Genomic DNA, 16,765 nt, shown 5'->3' with positions numbered 1-16,765 from the left:
GGAGCTATATGTCATGAGGTGGATAGAACTACAATCTGTCATACAGAGTGAAGTAAGTCAGAAAGAGAAGGACAAATATTGTATGCTAACTCACATATACGGAATCTAAAAATGGTACTGATGAACTCAGCGACAAGAACAAGGATGTAGATACAGAGAATGAACTAGAGAACTCGAGGTATGGGAGGGGGCGGGGGGTGAAGGGGAAACTGAGATGAAGCGAGAGAGTAGCACAGACATATGTATACTACCAACTGTAAAATAGTCAGTGAGAAGTTGTTGTATAACAAAGGGAGCCCAACTCGAGGATGGAAGATGCCTTAGAGGACTTGGGTGGGGAGGGTGGGGGGGACTCGAGGGGGGGGAGTCAGGGAAGGGAGGGAATGTGGGGATATGTGTGTAGGAACAGATGATTGAACCTGGTGTACCCCCCCAAAAAAAATAAATAAATAAAAGAAAGCACTGTTATAGCAAAAAAAAAAAAAAGCATGCTTTAAAAAATTCAGACTTTTATGAGGCAAATACAGCATTAATCTAAGCTTGGCCACTATATATATATATATATATATATATATATATATATATATATATATATATATACACACACACACACACACACACACACACGTAAAACCTTTACTTTTATAAATGTATTGTTTATATACAAATATTTTAATGGCATATCTATATGCCATTAAAAGATTAGAGAGGAAGAGCAATAATAAAGCAGTTTCACTTTGAAAAATGAGACTGGGAAGAGTGAAAAATAGAAGGTGAGGACTGAACCAAAGTGTTTTTCAGTATCTAGGGCAGGCTTTTTCTTTCAATGGAGGGAAAGGAGTCATTAGGCTGGCTTTGTGGCGAGCATTTTACTCCGCTACCTATTGCCTGAAACACAATAACTGTTCAATAAAAACGTATTAATTGTTGAGAAGACATGGCTTATAATATGAGCATGAATTGAGCATAAATTGTGACGCGAGCGATCTGGTTTCCCAGTATGAGCATCAGTTTCTTTACCACTAAAAGAAGAAATTAACTAATGTTCTTTCGAAGCACTAAAATTTTATGTTTATATAAGGAGTGAAGTTTTAGATATAAATATATTCTTCTTTCATTATATTTTAAATGGCTAAGAATTCATTTCTTTTACTATTTTAAATAGAAATAGTCTGTGCTGTCTTAAATGTTGGACAGTGGATATCCATTAAACACTGTGGAAGACTTAGATACCAATCAAAAACATCAATTAGTTGACTTTACTGCCTTTACCCCTGGTTTTAGCTGTTTGTTTTACTCTCAACTTTAAGGGATGGTCATTGTAAAATAAGAGAGGCTTGAGTGAGCTTTTAGGCCAAGGGGAATGATGAAAGCAAAGCATGCTCTTTTCAATACAAAAAGAGGTCAATTAATATTGTGAACACAAGTGGGAGGAATAGCTTTGGAAAAGAGACAATTTCTCTTTTTTCAAGGGGTCTCAAGTGGATTTGACTTCAGAATTCAGGGAGTTAACTTAGAAGTGGGAAGCAGCCATGCTTAAGAACATGTGGAGTGATGGGGACTGTGAGAAGTGGGAGTGAGTACGACCATCCTACATGCTTTCTGATTCAAACCTTCTGGACAATGCTGAGCTGCCGAAAGGTACTGAATCTGCATGACTTTCTTGGTATTTTCTATTATTATATAAAATATTACCAACAGGATCTGTTTGCTCTTACACTACCGACTATTGTAAATAAATACGGCATTTATGTATTAATGGGGCCATGGCTAGCCAGAAAATGTAACCTAATCCATGCAATTATTGAGGTATGAGAAGGAGATAATAACTGAAAAGGTTTCCTCTGCATGAGTAATGTTTCCTCCTGAACTGACCATCCTGCGTGTTAATTTTATAACTAAAATTTGTCCTAAAGTAAGAGACAAAAAGACATCTTTTTTTCTTAACCAGAAGCTGTATCTGTAGGTCTCAGACTTCTCCAGTAAAAGAATGTGCATAGTGGTTGCCTACGCTTAGAATTATTAGTAAGTTTTGGTTTGGGGTACATTAATTGAATCCCATGAGTCTAATTCAAAAATTTAACCTGTTTGTTACAACAGGTACAAATCTGATCAGACATATAAAAAGTAATTCCTCTATGGGACAGGGTTGTTTGTGTGTGTTTGCATGTGTCTGTGTTTGTATGTGATGAGAGAGAGACAAAGACTGAGAGAGACAGAGAAGAAAGAAAGAGAGAGAGAGAAAGAAAGAGAAAGAAAGAGAAAAAGAAAGAAAGAAAGAAAGAAAGAAAGAAAGAAAGAAAGAAAGAAAGAAAGAAAGAAAGGAAGGAAGGAAGGAAGGAAGGAAGGAAGGAAGGAAGAAAGAAAGAAAGGGAAATAAAATTGCTACATGAAAAACTGAAGAGATCTTAAAAATCAGAGACACTAAAAAAAATTGGTGATAGAAGAGAACTGGATTATACTAACGGTATAATCTTTTCTGTCCTTTGAGTTCATTCTTGTGTTTTTACCTGATATGTCAACAGGAAATTATTATAGAACTGACAAGAAGTAGTTAAATTGTTTTGGAGCATTGTAACAAGCATAAGTAATCACAGACAATCTTTTCAAGTTGAGTAGATAAAACTAATGTAGAAAATTGCTGTTCATTTATCAATATATTTAATAAAGATTCCCTTCAGTATCTCCATTTTCTGGTAAATACTTGTTATACTTAATTGTAGAATGTATCTGGAAAATACATTCTACATCTAGAAAATGCTCCTGATATTTAAAAAATTTAATGATATCTAGGCGGTCATTTAGTTCATTTATTCAGTTATTGTATATTCTAAACAACTATGGAACAAAATTTACTTTTATATTATGATAAATACAGAGCTATTACAGAACTGGATTGGAAAAGCAGACCATAAGAAAGCATCACGAGGCTCTCATGATAGTTCAAATGAGGAGTTTCAGGTGAAACACAAAGATGGGACGGGCAGAACTGTATTAGACTACTGTGCCCCATTTCAATATCCACAAAACATGTGAGTGGAAAGACTTCCAAGAGGAAAGGTGGGAGTTAGGAAGACAAATATAGATTCAAAAATGTTGCTCATACAGAAAGGCTAGAGGAATTACAGATTGTTTAATCTAAAACACGACTCATTCAGACTCAAAATGTTTCCCTGAGTGTTGAAGTTGGGAGCATTATTTTTCTTTTCTTTCATTATTATTTTCTACTTTACTGAGGAGAAAGTGAAAAAAAAATACAAGTGATATTTAGAAAGCATATTTGAGTATAAGCACTGTGTCATGAAAAACCATTTTTAAAGAATGCTGTAAAAGTCACATTTTATGGTTTTTTGGAGAGTAAGATAAACTTCCAAACTTGTAACACCCCTCAGTCCTGCCATACAGGGCATTTCATGGAGTCCTTTCTCCAAATGCTTGGTCATATTTGATGATTGACAGAATATTTTAAAATGGTGTCATTTGGTACATTCAAGAAAATTAATGGATTGCAACTCCAGGAAAAACTTATGTTTAACCAGAATTTGCTATAAACAAAGTTTTGAAGTGAGTGGCTTTTTATTGAGCTTGGGGAAATAAATGTGCTTACTTTCAGATGTCATCCAAGAGAAACGTATACCACTTAAACTTAAATTCATGAGGTAAGGCATGTGAATGGGACATTTGCACCAATATTCCAGCTGCTAGATAGTGATCAAAATTACCTAGAAGGTAGTAGATTGAATTTTGCTGAATGAATGCATGAATGAACCATATGTGGCATCAGTGGGGAGAATGGAAAGGCCTTATAACCCACGACTTGTGGGGGCAATGTGAAGGAAAAGTTTTCCAAGCTTTCAAGTCTGGGCCATTGAGATGACACTAGCGTCATTAATAGAAGGAGAAAAAAAAAAAAGAGTAAAAACAGAAAACAGAATAAAGAGAAAAAAATGTGAAGGAAAATAAGTTCAGAATCAGTTATATTGTGGCCAAGAGAGCAAATTAGAAAAGTGAAATTTCCCACTACTCTGTGGGAAAATCTAGAGGAAGGTCACAGTTAGTGATACAGTTTGGAGTTATTTTCCTAGATTAAGTACTGCATTCCTAAAAGTACATGAACTTGAAGGGCAGAGAATATAAAGAGAGTAGGTGGAAAATACCTCCATAGAGAGAGAAGGTAAGATGAAGGAGGTAGGAGTGGGAAGGAGTTAAAAAAAAATTAAAACAACAAATAGTGTGATACAAGCCATGAAAAGAGAGACTTTTCACAAGGAGAAAGTAGTCAACTCCATCAAATGAACTGGAATCACTTAAGGTTTGAAAGTGTTATCTATAGCAACCTTCTCTCACCCCCAGTCTGAACCAGAAGGAGGCTAATCTAATTGAACTGACCTCTTGTGTTCAGATTTAATTTAGTAGCTCTGTCAAAACTATTTTACTTTGGGGTAATTTAACTAATTTAGTTTGCATTCTCTACTGTACCTAATCATTTTTACATGCTTATAAATTTCAAATTCCTCATTCAATTACCTTGAAACTCATGGCTTCCTTGACAGAGCTTAGTGAACACACCAAATCTTGCAGATGCACAAAAATAAATGCCAGATATGCTCATAAGTATATTTCCTAATTGTGCATCTTATTGAAATTTGATACCAAGTTTCATGTATCAATGTAGCAAACCCTTATGAAACGTGTGATATTGTTTTTCTCTCCACTGCTAGAAGAAAAATTGGTTTGTTTTCAAACAAATCCAACATTTCCCCCTCATATATCAACCAGTGTTTCCAACTGATGCTTTTTCCCCTTTGCCTTTTGTGTGATTTACTGTCAGTCTTTCCTGTCATCATATAGCTGCTACTCTGTGATTACTCTGTAACCAGCTTCCTCCCTTCCGTCCTGTTAGCTTGTTGCTTTCCTACTGCCCTGCCTCTCAATTTTTTCACCTCTCATTATCCTTTTGTTGTCAGTCTTCTTCAGTTCAGCTTCTCTCTTCATTCTGAATTCCCATAACTGTAATCCTCTTCTATTTTTGGTGTGCTGATTTTGGATCCTTTTTCTCCCTTTGTTTTTGGCTTACTGTTCTGCTTTAGGTATCTATAGTACATTTTTTAAAATCATGCTACTTTCTAAATATTGCATCAGGTCTGAACTTTTATGCCACAGAATATTATATTAGTGCTTTCCCTTATTCTGTTTTACTACTGCACTTATTCCCCTTATATCATATCACGCTATTCTTCCTGGCATTTTATAGCTATAAGTCTTCACTATGTGCAGCATCAATGAATCAATATTCTTTATTGTACTAAAGCAATTTACAGTGGTCATCAGTGAATTGCTCTTTTTGGCTACTCCAGGGAAAGACTATCTATTCTTTTTTTTTTCTATTTCTTGTTTCCACTAAAGAAAAATCACTCTGTGTAGAAAGTAATACAAAAAAATAAAGCCCAGATTTATTACAAGTCAGTGGTAGTGATATTCCCATTTTTTAATTTGTTTTGATAACATTTGGTTGGAAGATACAAAAATTCAGAAAAAAACAGTTCTATCTCTAACATTTATTATACACTGTGCAACTGAGACTGTCATCATGACATTAAAGCATAAAAAAAATTAAGCTCAATTACCTATTTGATGACATCTTGGTAAATGTCAACAATGTCATGATTAAATTCAATTTTTATTACAGAGTTGAGGCAAATTTCTTTGTGTCAGTGAACAAAATTAAAAACACAGATTTCCTATACATTTTAATACTAGATTATAGCCAGTCTCAAACTATATTAAATTATTAGTTAAGAAGGGTTATCTAATTAAGACAACTTAAGTGTGTTTTTCACTTCTTCCACATCAGTTTCCCAATCTGTAAATAAAAGGCTGAACAAGAAGTTTTCTATGGTAATTTTCTTCTAAATTAACATTTCTAATTTTGCATAACAGTTCCAGTTTTGTTCACCAAAACTGCAAAGAGATAAATGAAAACTCTATCTTCTAAACTTCCCTCTTATCAAAAGACTTTGTAACCCTAGAAACTAAATTTCAGTTAATTCTATAGAAAGCTCACCAAAAACAATTTCTATAAAAAGTACTAAACCTGGAAGGTCAATATCCAAATTCATTGCAACTTACTTTTTCTTTTATTGTTTTTGTTTTTTGTTTTTCAAGGAATATTTAATAACAAGGTAATAACATATGCTTATGTAATATGTATTTTTATATCACTGAAGCCAAAGCAAAATGTCCTGTTTAGTGGGTAAGTTTGGCCTCTGTGTGTATGTACACTGCAGTGCAATTTAAAAAAATACTGTAATTATAATTTCAGAACTTTAGAATCTGAATAGGTGCCAGAGTTCTCTCCTTTTTTCATGTGGGAAAAGGAAAGAAAATCCTTTGAAAATCACTTGAAGCTTGGACAAAAATTCCATAGCTATATCCTTAGATCACTCTGTGGAGTCTTCATGATGTGAAGGAAGCTTCAATTCAACCTTTTATAGAATTCCTTCCAGCTCTCATGATCTCATCAACCAGGAGAATGTTGGTGGCAATCACAGTGCAGGAGTAAAGAAGCTCTTTCCTCCCACAACAGTTATCCCATATGCCTACTTGTGCTGCTACCATTGGTTCACCTGCGTTCAAGTCCATACCCACAAGTTGACCTGATTCTGAATGCTCTGCTTGAATTTTGACCAGTGTGTGCTAAAGGTCAAAAACAGAATTCTGAGCAAGAACCTTGGGGATAATGACCAACGCATCAACAAATGCTTGAACTCCAAGTTGGGCCCTGCCCTTTTCACTGGGCTTGTATTTAATCAGGGCTTTTGCCATTGCCACTTCCACTGCAGCAGCACCTGGAACAACACAGCCATCATCAACAGCAATTTTAACAGCCCTCAGGCCATCTCTTATTGCATCTTTGATTTGCGTAAGCATGTGCTTATTTGGCCCTTCGATCAATAACGTGAGAGAGTGAGGATTGTTACATTTCTCAGTAAAGGTAAACTTCTCTTCTCCCAACGCATATTCCTAGAAAGTCCTGCATGTCCCAAACAATCAGGATTGAGGCCATCAAGAGAACTTAGGGCTACCCCACCACAAGCAAGAGTCAGCCTTTCCATGTTTCTTCTCTTAGCTCTGTGCAAAGCTACTATGCCTTCTTTTGCAAGAGCTTCTAAGGAGAAGGGGTTAATTCCCTTTTGATTAATAACAACAAATCTTTTATCTGAATCACCACAGACTTTCTTTTTCAGGTCTATTATTTTTTTAACTCTGTCTTCAATGAATTTTCTTTCAGCTTTTACTAGTTTCTCCTTCTCCTCTGCAGTCTTGTAAAAAAAGCCAGAATTCACTTGTTTTTTCATATTCTAATGACTTGTTGTTGCATGTGAAGATGCATGCATCTTCTACTCTGTTTTTCATATCAGGATGCTGTGCCCTATGGTGCAAAACAAGGCATCTGATTAAGCTTATATTGGTTTCAGATTTATGTTTCATCTCCATGATCTCAACTATGAAGAGGTCAATAGGTTCATCTTGTTTTTTAATGGCTAAAATAGAGTCCACTATAGCCTCTGTTAAGACATCAGCTAGTTCAGCATGAACTTTAGTATGTAGAGATGTTCTGGCCACATCTATAAGTGTTTCCCTGTCCATCTCTTTGCTTCCTTTGACTTGTTCCAAAAACTGAAGTGCCTTTTCCTTTGCAGCTTCAAATCCTTCTGTAATTATTCTGGGATGAAGACTTTCAGAAATGTAGAGATCTGCCTGCTTTAGGAGCTCTCCAATGATTAGGACATCGGAAATGGTACCATCAACAGTTATATCATCCTGGGTTATTGCTACTTTGGCTATTAAGGAGGCTGTTGGGTGTTGAATTTGCATTTTATGAAGAAGCACATTTCCATCTTTAGCAAGCTTGATGCCTCCAGCACCAGAAACAAGCATCTTCATGGTGCCTTTAGGCCCCAAGTTGGTCCTCAGCACATCCTGCAGCCCCCAGACTGTGCTGATGGTGACTGACAATCCCGCTTGTGCTCAAGCCACCTCAGCCTTGGGGTTCAGGGTCTTCACAGCCACCACAGCTGACCCAGCAGAGGAAGATAAGGGGACCTGGCATGTGAAAAGCTCTGAGCTGGTTCAGCATGGCCCGCATCTTAATTTTTCTTTACTTCAAAATCAGAACTCTTTATACAAAGCAGCAATGAGTTTCTAATTGCCAAATTCAACTAACCTTTGCTGAACTGACCGTACTTGATCTCCTTTGTTGAGGTCACTTCACAACACACTTTCTAGAATATCTCTCTGTTCTTGATGCCTTAAAGCTCTGGTTCTCCTCTCTGTGATGGCTCCTTCTCAGTATCACCATCTGTCTCTGCTAGCTTTCCATCTATGCAGCCACATGCTGCTTATACATTAGTTATTCCTAATGTTGTATTTGTACCCTATATTTCTCACCTTGCTTTCAAGATACTCACATATACCTGATGGCAGGTCATATCTGTATTTTTCACAGGATACTAGAAGTTGAACCTGACCTTACTGTACATCACTATTCCCTCCTTACCTTGTATCTATTCCACATCCTAACTCTACCTTCATCAATAGTACTATCATCCTTCCAATCACTAGCTCAAATCTAAGATAATCCCCCTATTTCTCAGGCCCCACAACTGTTCATTTTAGACCTCAGGGTCACTCAAACCACAATTCCTGTCTCAGTGGTTACCTTTATGCACTAAAGTCTGATGCTTTCAGTGTGATCCTTCTACAAATCAATATGATCATGCCCTTCTACTAACCCCCTGAGTTTCCTCCCATGGCCTTGACAGTGGAGAACAAATACCTCTGGATGGTAAACAAGACTTTACATGAACTGAGCTTCACTAACTCTCCAGGTATCTACTACTGATTCCATTTTCTGTCCCACTCTTTTGACAAAAGCTGAATAATTTCTGTTCTTTCTTGGCTTTTAGTCTTTGTTTATACTTTTCAATCCATCTTCAGTTTTGCTTAAAAAAATCTAATAAAATTCTATCTATTCTCCTTATCCTCCTGTAAATGCTAAGTTGGTCAATTTACCTCCTTTTTTTGGTATCTTGTACTCATCTCTAGAAAAGAGTATTCAGATGAACTGTGTATTTTTAAACAACCAATAGGGGCAAAGATCTGTATTAAATGTACCTTGCCTTTTATTTCTCTTTATGCTCTTTTCTTCTACAAGACATACACAGTTCTTTCCAATTCTTCAATTTTATGGAGAGAGCCCTTATGTTATATTTGTAAACCTTAGAAAATTATAATGTGAATCTTTACCTTGCCCTGGGTTATATGTAGAAATCATATAATTGTGATTTCATGTTTTCTATTATACTGGCTACTGTTGAGCATATTCATCATCACTTTAAGCCAAAATTTGCCAATAACCATTCCATGAAACAATGATTCAAAAGTATTTTCCATACTCTAATAAGTTTTAGAAATGCTGTGTTAAAAGTCAGTAGATGTGTTTGGTGTAGGAAATCTTGGAACCAGTTTTGTTTATCTTCACTTTGAATATTCAGGAGGGAGATATATGAGGGAGATATATAATAATACAGTATTTCACAAACATATTTCACCAAAGAGTATGTTTTTAAATGACAACTTTACCTTCTAGCAAATGAAGTTCTAGCAGCTATTATCATATATCAAATCAACAGCAGTTTTGAAAATGCTGATCTAATTTTCAACCTTTCTAAACCATCAGGAGATAGTCCCTAGACTAATTTAATTAGCCAGTTCTGTGTTGTAAGAAGCTAAACTTCCACAAGTAGATAAGATCATTAGGAAATGTTGCCAAAATCTATCATCTTTATGTTATGGAAATGGCTAGATGATTACTCTTCCTGTCATTCTTGATGACCTACTATTTATTAAGGATTATGGGTTTTATAGGGAGGGAAAGATTTAAACATTGGGGCCACTTGGTTAATAAGATGAAAGTTTTAATTTATCTAAGCCTCTGTCTACTTTGGTATTTCTAGGTAGAATGCTTCTTTTAGTGTTGGCAATATCTGGTAGTGATAAGGTGCCTAATGGGAGATTCCATTCTTTAATAAGTGATGGACGTGATGTCTGTCAGAATCTAGGTGACAAAACATGGTGGTATATAACTGAGGTGATAACACTCAACAAAAATGCAAAGGGAATGTTCCACTTTAGCATAGAGGATATTCTTGAGCTTCTGTGACACTTTGGGACTTTAAAAATAACGTAGACTATAAGAAAATAGAAAAGTTCCTAGATGAAAAAGTAGACAAAAAAGTGACTTGACTCAGCCATAAAAAAAGAATGAAATAATGCCATTTGCAGAAACATGGATGGACCTAGAGATTATCACATTAAGCCATAAAGAGAAAGACAAATACCATATAATATTACTTATATGTGGAATCAAAAATATGACACACATGAACTTACCTATGAAACAGAAACAGACTCACAGACATAGAGAACAGACTTCTGATTGCCAAGAGGGAGAGGATTGGGAGTTTGGGAATAGCAGATGCAAACCATTATACATAGGATGGATAAACAACAAGGTCTTACTGTATAGCACAAGGAACTATATTCAAGCATAATGGAAAAGAATATGAAAAAGAATGTATCTGTATGTATATCTGAATCACTTTGCTGTATAGCAGAAATTAACACAATATTGTAAATCAATTATACTTCAATAAACTAAACTTAAAAAAAAAAGTGAATGGAGTCTGGGTTACTACTACTTGATGCATGGTGCTTTAGACCCTGAGATATGCCATCCACTATTTTCAGTAGTAGCTATACAATGATGCTTAAAACATGGTCCCTGGCCTTAATGGCTCTGAGTTTGCAGCCAATTTGTACCAATAAATTTGAGGCCAGTAGTTACATGGATTAATAGGTAATTTTGAGGAAAGTGTCAATCAAGTATAATAATGCGTCATATAAAACCTTAAAAACACTATTTTCAAGCTAGACACCTTAAAGTAAAAACTTTAAAATCAACTGAAGAAGGAATAAAAGAAACTGGACTTACCATAGAAAAAGGAACAAGTCTTTCGGATAACTTCTTCAAATATGACATCTTCTGCTACAATCTTTCACTGGGAGATTTAGCTACTTGATGGGAAGTATCTTTTTGCTTCCTATTTGGTTGTCATTTTGTCCTCAGTTGTAACTAAGGGCTCTAGTCCTACTATTCTACTGAATGTTTTAACCCTCATTATTGACTCCAAGGCCTTGATTCTCAGTCATCTTAGCCTTTGCTCCCTTCTCTTAAAAAACTGCATTTTCAATCAATACAGAGAAGATAAACACTCTGAAAGAACTGAAAATAAAGATCTTAATACAGTGGTAAAAAAAATACAATGTATATATTTTAGATTTAATTACCCAGATACTGCTTCTTCTTTGAAAAAACTGTCTCATTTCTACTCTAGTTCCCACAAAGGTAGTATTTGTCTCAGAACAGTGTTCTTTCACACCAATACTTTAGATTACTTATCACTGGGTTTCATACCCTTTCCATTTTCTCTAAAATAATCTCTCTGGATTGAAGGAAGAAGACTTACTTCAAAAGTTTGAAGTACTACAAAAGAGGAGATTTAATTATTCTAACATATAACATTAAGTAGATTTTGGTAGGAGGGCTTTTGGGGATTGTTTTTATTGTTTGTTTTTTACCCAAAATTAATATTATACTTAATAACTTTAAAAGTGCATGCTTTTATTAATAAAATTATATATAAAAGTGAACTAAGATGCTCATGAAAACTGTTAAAAGGAACTATATGTTTTAAGTTTGTTTTAGATAAATATCAAAAAAGATTCTTGATCCATATTGGTTAAGGCACGAAGGAAATAAAATTGACAGAGGCCGCTCATATAATATTGTAACTCTGAGAGTTTATAAAAATTCATGAACTTCAACTTACAACTATTTGAAACCTTCAAGAATTGTTTTTCTTTTTAGAAACTGTCAGTACACACATATACTTTGAAAAGAGCAGACTCAGCTAGATGGATAGATACCCACATAGGAAATAAAAATATTGAAAAATACATTTAAGTTGTTTCATGTATTTAATATTGGACAATTGTTTTTGAGTAGTAACCACTATTATCTAAATATACTATATTTTAATTTTAAGACTGCGAGATTTCAGTGAAAAAGGTATGTATGCAACTGCACAGGGGGGTAAACTTCCTGAAATATCCAATGCCATTGTTATTGGCAATTGTATTAATACTTGAAATTCATGACATGAACTCTAAAATAAAATTTTATATTAAGTCTTAAGTATGGATATATATGTAATCACCTTCCTTTATAATATGCTACAATATTATAATGTATTTTAATTTGAAAAGCACTTTCTTTTGCACCTATTAGCTCTACAACCATAGCTCAAAAGAAAATCTGTTCTTGTAAACAGGTCAAGGTATGCATTAATTCTTCAGTACAATTTTATTTAAATGATGTACTGTCATATGTAAATAAATAGTATTGTCTCTGGCCTATAGCTAGAAGCATGGCTTGAGTTTTAATGAAACTGAGCAAAGCAATATTGTCATAGAAAAGGGATTTAAATATATTGTTTTTTTTTAATTCCTGCGTTTTTCATTCTTTTGAGTTTACATTCTTGGCCCTGCATGATACATTTACAACCCTGTAGCTATTAATATAATATTCATGTTATACAGGGAATAAGGCAAGAGAAAACATATAAAATGGTGAGTGTGTTTAAAAGCCTCATAGGGACATTTATATCTATCTTCTTAGAACTGAAAGTTTATTTTATTTTTTTGTGGCCTCCAGTTTTGTAGCAATTCACTCTGTGAAGACTCTGCTCTAGCTGGGCAAGTAACCTGACATCTCAAACAAAAGTAAGTCAGTCACACATTTTGCACAGAATGCATTGTCACAGGCCTCATTATAAACAGGGATGCAGTGGTTTGATTTAATTTAAACAATGTGCGACTTCCTTTGTAGACCTGGATTTATTTTTTCTGTCCTTGCAGCAGATGTAACAAAGAAGCCACTTAATATGAAAAATTTGATATTCCTACAGATTTTTGCTTAAATGAGAATAGTACAAAGCAAAAAAGCTTCAGGGTCTCAGGTTCCAGATAGAATGTAGTAAAAGGAAGATGACGGTGGTTAAATGTACTTCCTCACATTTACTCAGATGTTTTAGATACCACTTGACATTTGGAGTTGTTTTCTTTTTTCTTAATTTCATGATTTGACTCTAGAAGACGACTTAATTTCTTACTCTCTTCATCTTTGATCTTATACTTGCCTCCTTCCACTGTCCCTTGTATGATCTTGACAATATCATCCTTCTTATATTTCTAGGCATTTTTAGCTGATTTCTCTAGTCCCTAACATCTCTTCCTTCTAAACAATAATTAACAGCACATGATTCTTATTAAAACACTATTTTAAATAATTCTCAATTCATATTGAGTAGCAAATAATTCTTTAAAAAATTTAAAAATCAAATAAAATTCCGTATCTTCCATAAATATTTATAACATTCATGGGCTACCCTATGTCTTCAACAAGTACTGAACAGTCAAAAATGGGAGAAAAGAAGTGGTTCTGCAGCAGTGCCATGCAATAACATTATTAAAAATAATACATATTTTAGAAAGGAAAAACAAAAAAATATGTTAGAAAACAAAACTATGAAAATACCAAAAATTGTAAAATAGGCATATTAGGAGCAACCTGAGAATACAGCACAAAGGTCTTTCTCTACTATCTTGGTACATATGGTAGATATTACCCCTGTTTACCAATATCTAGTTCTCCTAGTTCTCCTAGATATTGGTTATTATAGTTCTCCTAGAAATACGTTATTTCTAGGCATACTGGAAAATTACAGTTATCTCCACAATCATGGTCAAGCAACGTGCTCGGCCCAATGAAACATGAGGGGCAGAGCACCCATGTGGTACCTGCAGGTTGAGATATTTAAAAGGCAGTTCCAATGACAGACATCTACAGAGTGAAGGAAAGAAATAAATCTTGGCATTTCCAAGATATCGATATTTTGGAGTTATTACATCCTACACTGACTGAAATAGCCCTCTGAAGACTACTTTCCAGCTCCCAGGTAAGAGAAAATATATTGTTCATTGCTTTACCTATTTGTTTTGAACCTGGAATCTGTGTATAAAATATATGTACAATGACATTAAATCCATCAAATAATAAGCCTTACAGAGAGAAAGTTGTATAGAACTTCCAGAATCTCTTATTCCTAAAGTGACATCTGACTTAACAGCTATTTGCTATAAACAATCTCAATATACCCACAAAAAACCCTGAGTTGACCAGAAAAGTTTGTAACTGACATCACCTATTGCTATTTCACTTTCATTAGCTTACTTATTATTTACATGGGAAAAACTTGTTAAATTTGAAAAATCATAAAATAGCATGACGTATTTTAGATAGCCCCTATTAACTAGCAAGGTAAATCATAAATCTTGTTCCTGGTACATGGGTCTTATATTGAGTCAAATATTTTGAAAGCCTTTTCATGAGTAAGGGTTGAATCAGAAAATTATTCATTCCTTATACCCTCAGGCTAATTGGGATTTTATTATAAAGTTATGAGCATAAAATAAGTTATAAAATTTTCATAGAAAGCAAATAAGAGAAAGAGATAAAAATATGGTATATGTTGGTTGACATTTAAGTGCCAAAATTATATGCTTGACTTATTTTATATAGATCAATAGAGAAAATATTTCTAAAAAATATATGGTTGTGTAGAGCTACAATACCTTATCTGTCAGGTGAAAATTGTGCTCACACACTTAACAGGAAGATCTGTATGTTTCTACTCCTATAATCCTAAGGGGAAAAAAGTAATATACAGAAAACTTCAGTTTTAACATGAAAAAAATAACTGCCATAAAGGAGCTAATATTTGTTAATAAGTAATAAAGCATTGATGTATACATAGTTTCTTTAAGACAGGCATACATAGGCAATATTTTGGAGTCTTAGTGCTTGAAGACAAGAGTTCTAAATCTAGATTGCCTGGTTAAAATGACACAGTTCTATTTACCAACTGTGTGAACTTGGGAAGTATAATTTACATCCCTACTTTATAGTTCCCTAATACTATATTAAATGTGGATAGAATACCTATCCCATATGGCCATTTTGAGAGTTAAATGAACTGAGACAAGCATAATCCCTAAAACAAAGTAATTACTCAATATATATTAACTTTTGATATTGGTATTTTCTGAACAAGAAAAGGTTATAGTGAGCGGTGTTTCAAAAGTGGATATTTCAATGGATATTTAATTGCTCAAAACTTTCCTTTCATATAGTATAATGCTCCTCAAGAGAATACAGGTTTTATAATATTCCCATAGAACTAAAATGGTCAACTGCAGCATTTTATACTTACGATCAAAGTTTCTCAATATTGCACTATCACTGTTATTAATTTACCTAAAAAATTTTAAAAAAGAAATATAAATAAAAATCTGAGCATTGGAATTAAAATTACACTGAAGAGGTATCTATAAAACCAACTGTTTCCTCTACCACCCCTTAAGATTCTGTTTTAATGGGGCTTCAAAATTCTTTCTGTATCCCCTTCATTTTTCTGATTACCTTTTTCTAAATAAAACACTTCATTTTTTCTGGAGACACAAAGATAAGTTGGAAAGAATTTTTTGCCCTCAAGAAGCATATATGTATAACGGAGGGAAAAGCATGCACATGCTTTGTTCCAATATTGTGAGACTATCATTAAAAGAGAGGTGTATACCAAAGAAACATAATCATATTTCATGAATAGGTCAAGTAAGGTGAGCAAAGGAAAAGATGCCTAAGATCTATCTTGACTGATGAGGAGGCACTTCAGGGGATGAAGGGCAAACATGGAGGGGAGGGAGTTGAAGGAGGTACTGACTTCCAGGTATATGAAGCAGATTACACAAAAGGCATGCAGCATGAAAGACCCACTGTATCTGAGAATCAGCAAGTGTTGGCTACAAGGGGTGCAACTGGGAAAAAGTGATGGGTGCAAATCATGAAGGGCCTTGTATCACCATTTAAAAACATTTAGTGTTTATTTGCTAAATTATGGAGAGTCATTGAATGTTTTACAGAATGTAAAGATGTAATTATATTATAGAGACTGAAGCAAGGGTATTGGCAAACTAATAATTGATTGGATACAGAGAACAAAAGAGGAAAAGTAGTCTTCAAAGGCTTGTTGGCTTCTGGCTTACACTCAGTAGCAACTAAATTAGACTCATAAACAAAGGGAGTCCAACTCAAGGATGGAAGATGCCTTAGAGGACTGGGATGGGAAGGGTGGGGGGGACTTGAGGGAGGGTGGGGGGGAGTTGAGGGAGGGAGGGAATATGGGGATATGTGTATAAAAACAGATGATTGAACTTGGTGTACCCCCAAAAAAATAATAAATAAATTTAAAAAAAAAGAAAAAAAATAGTATAGTAAAAATAAATAGGTTTGCATTTAATGGAAAAACACAATAAAATCCATTAGGCCATGTAATCTGGATTTGGAACAGGTACTAACTACTTTATATCATTATTCAGGAAAAATATTTGGTTCTGAATGTTTACTTGATTAGTTTTATACACACACACAGACACACACACACAAAGATTTATTTAAAACAAAACAATGCAGTACTCAAAGCACTTTACCAAATGCAAAAAGAAAGAACACCAGTGTTAATAT

The 16,765-nt window shown here is 34.4% G+C and overlaps 1 pseudogene; it reads right to left on the bottom strand.

The window, feature by feature from the left end:
- Positions 1-6,480: 6,480 nt before the first annotated feature.
- On the bottom strand, positions 6,481-8,070 carry LOC130835879 (T-complex protein 1 subunit zeta-like; annotated as a pseudogene).
- Positions 8,071-16,765: the final 8,695 nt, after the last annotated feature.

Source organism: Hippopotamus amphibius, chromosome 14 (assembly GCF_030028045.1).
Source record: "Hippopotamus amphibius kiboko isolate mHipAmp2 chromosome 14, mHipAmp2.hap2, whole genome shotgun sequence".
Lineage (NCBI taxonomy): Eukaryota > Metazoa > Chordata > Mammalia > Artiodactyla > Hippopotamidae > Hippopotamus > Hippopotamus amphibius.
This window is presented reverse-complemented; position numbering and strand designations above follow the sequence as displayed.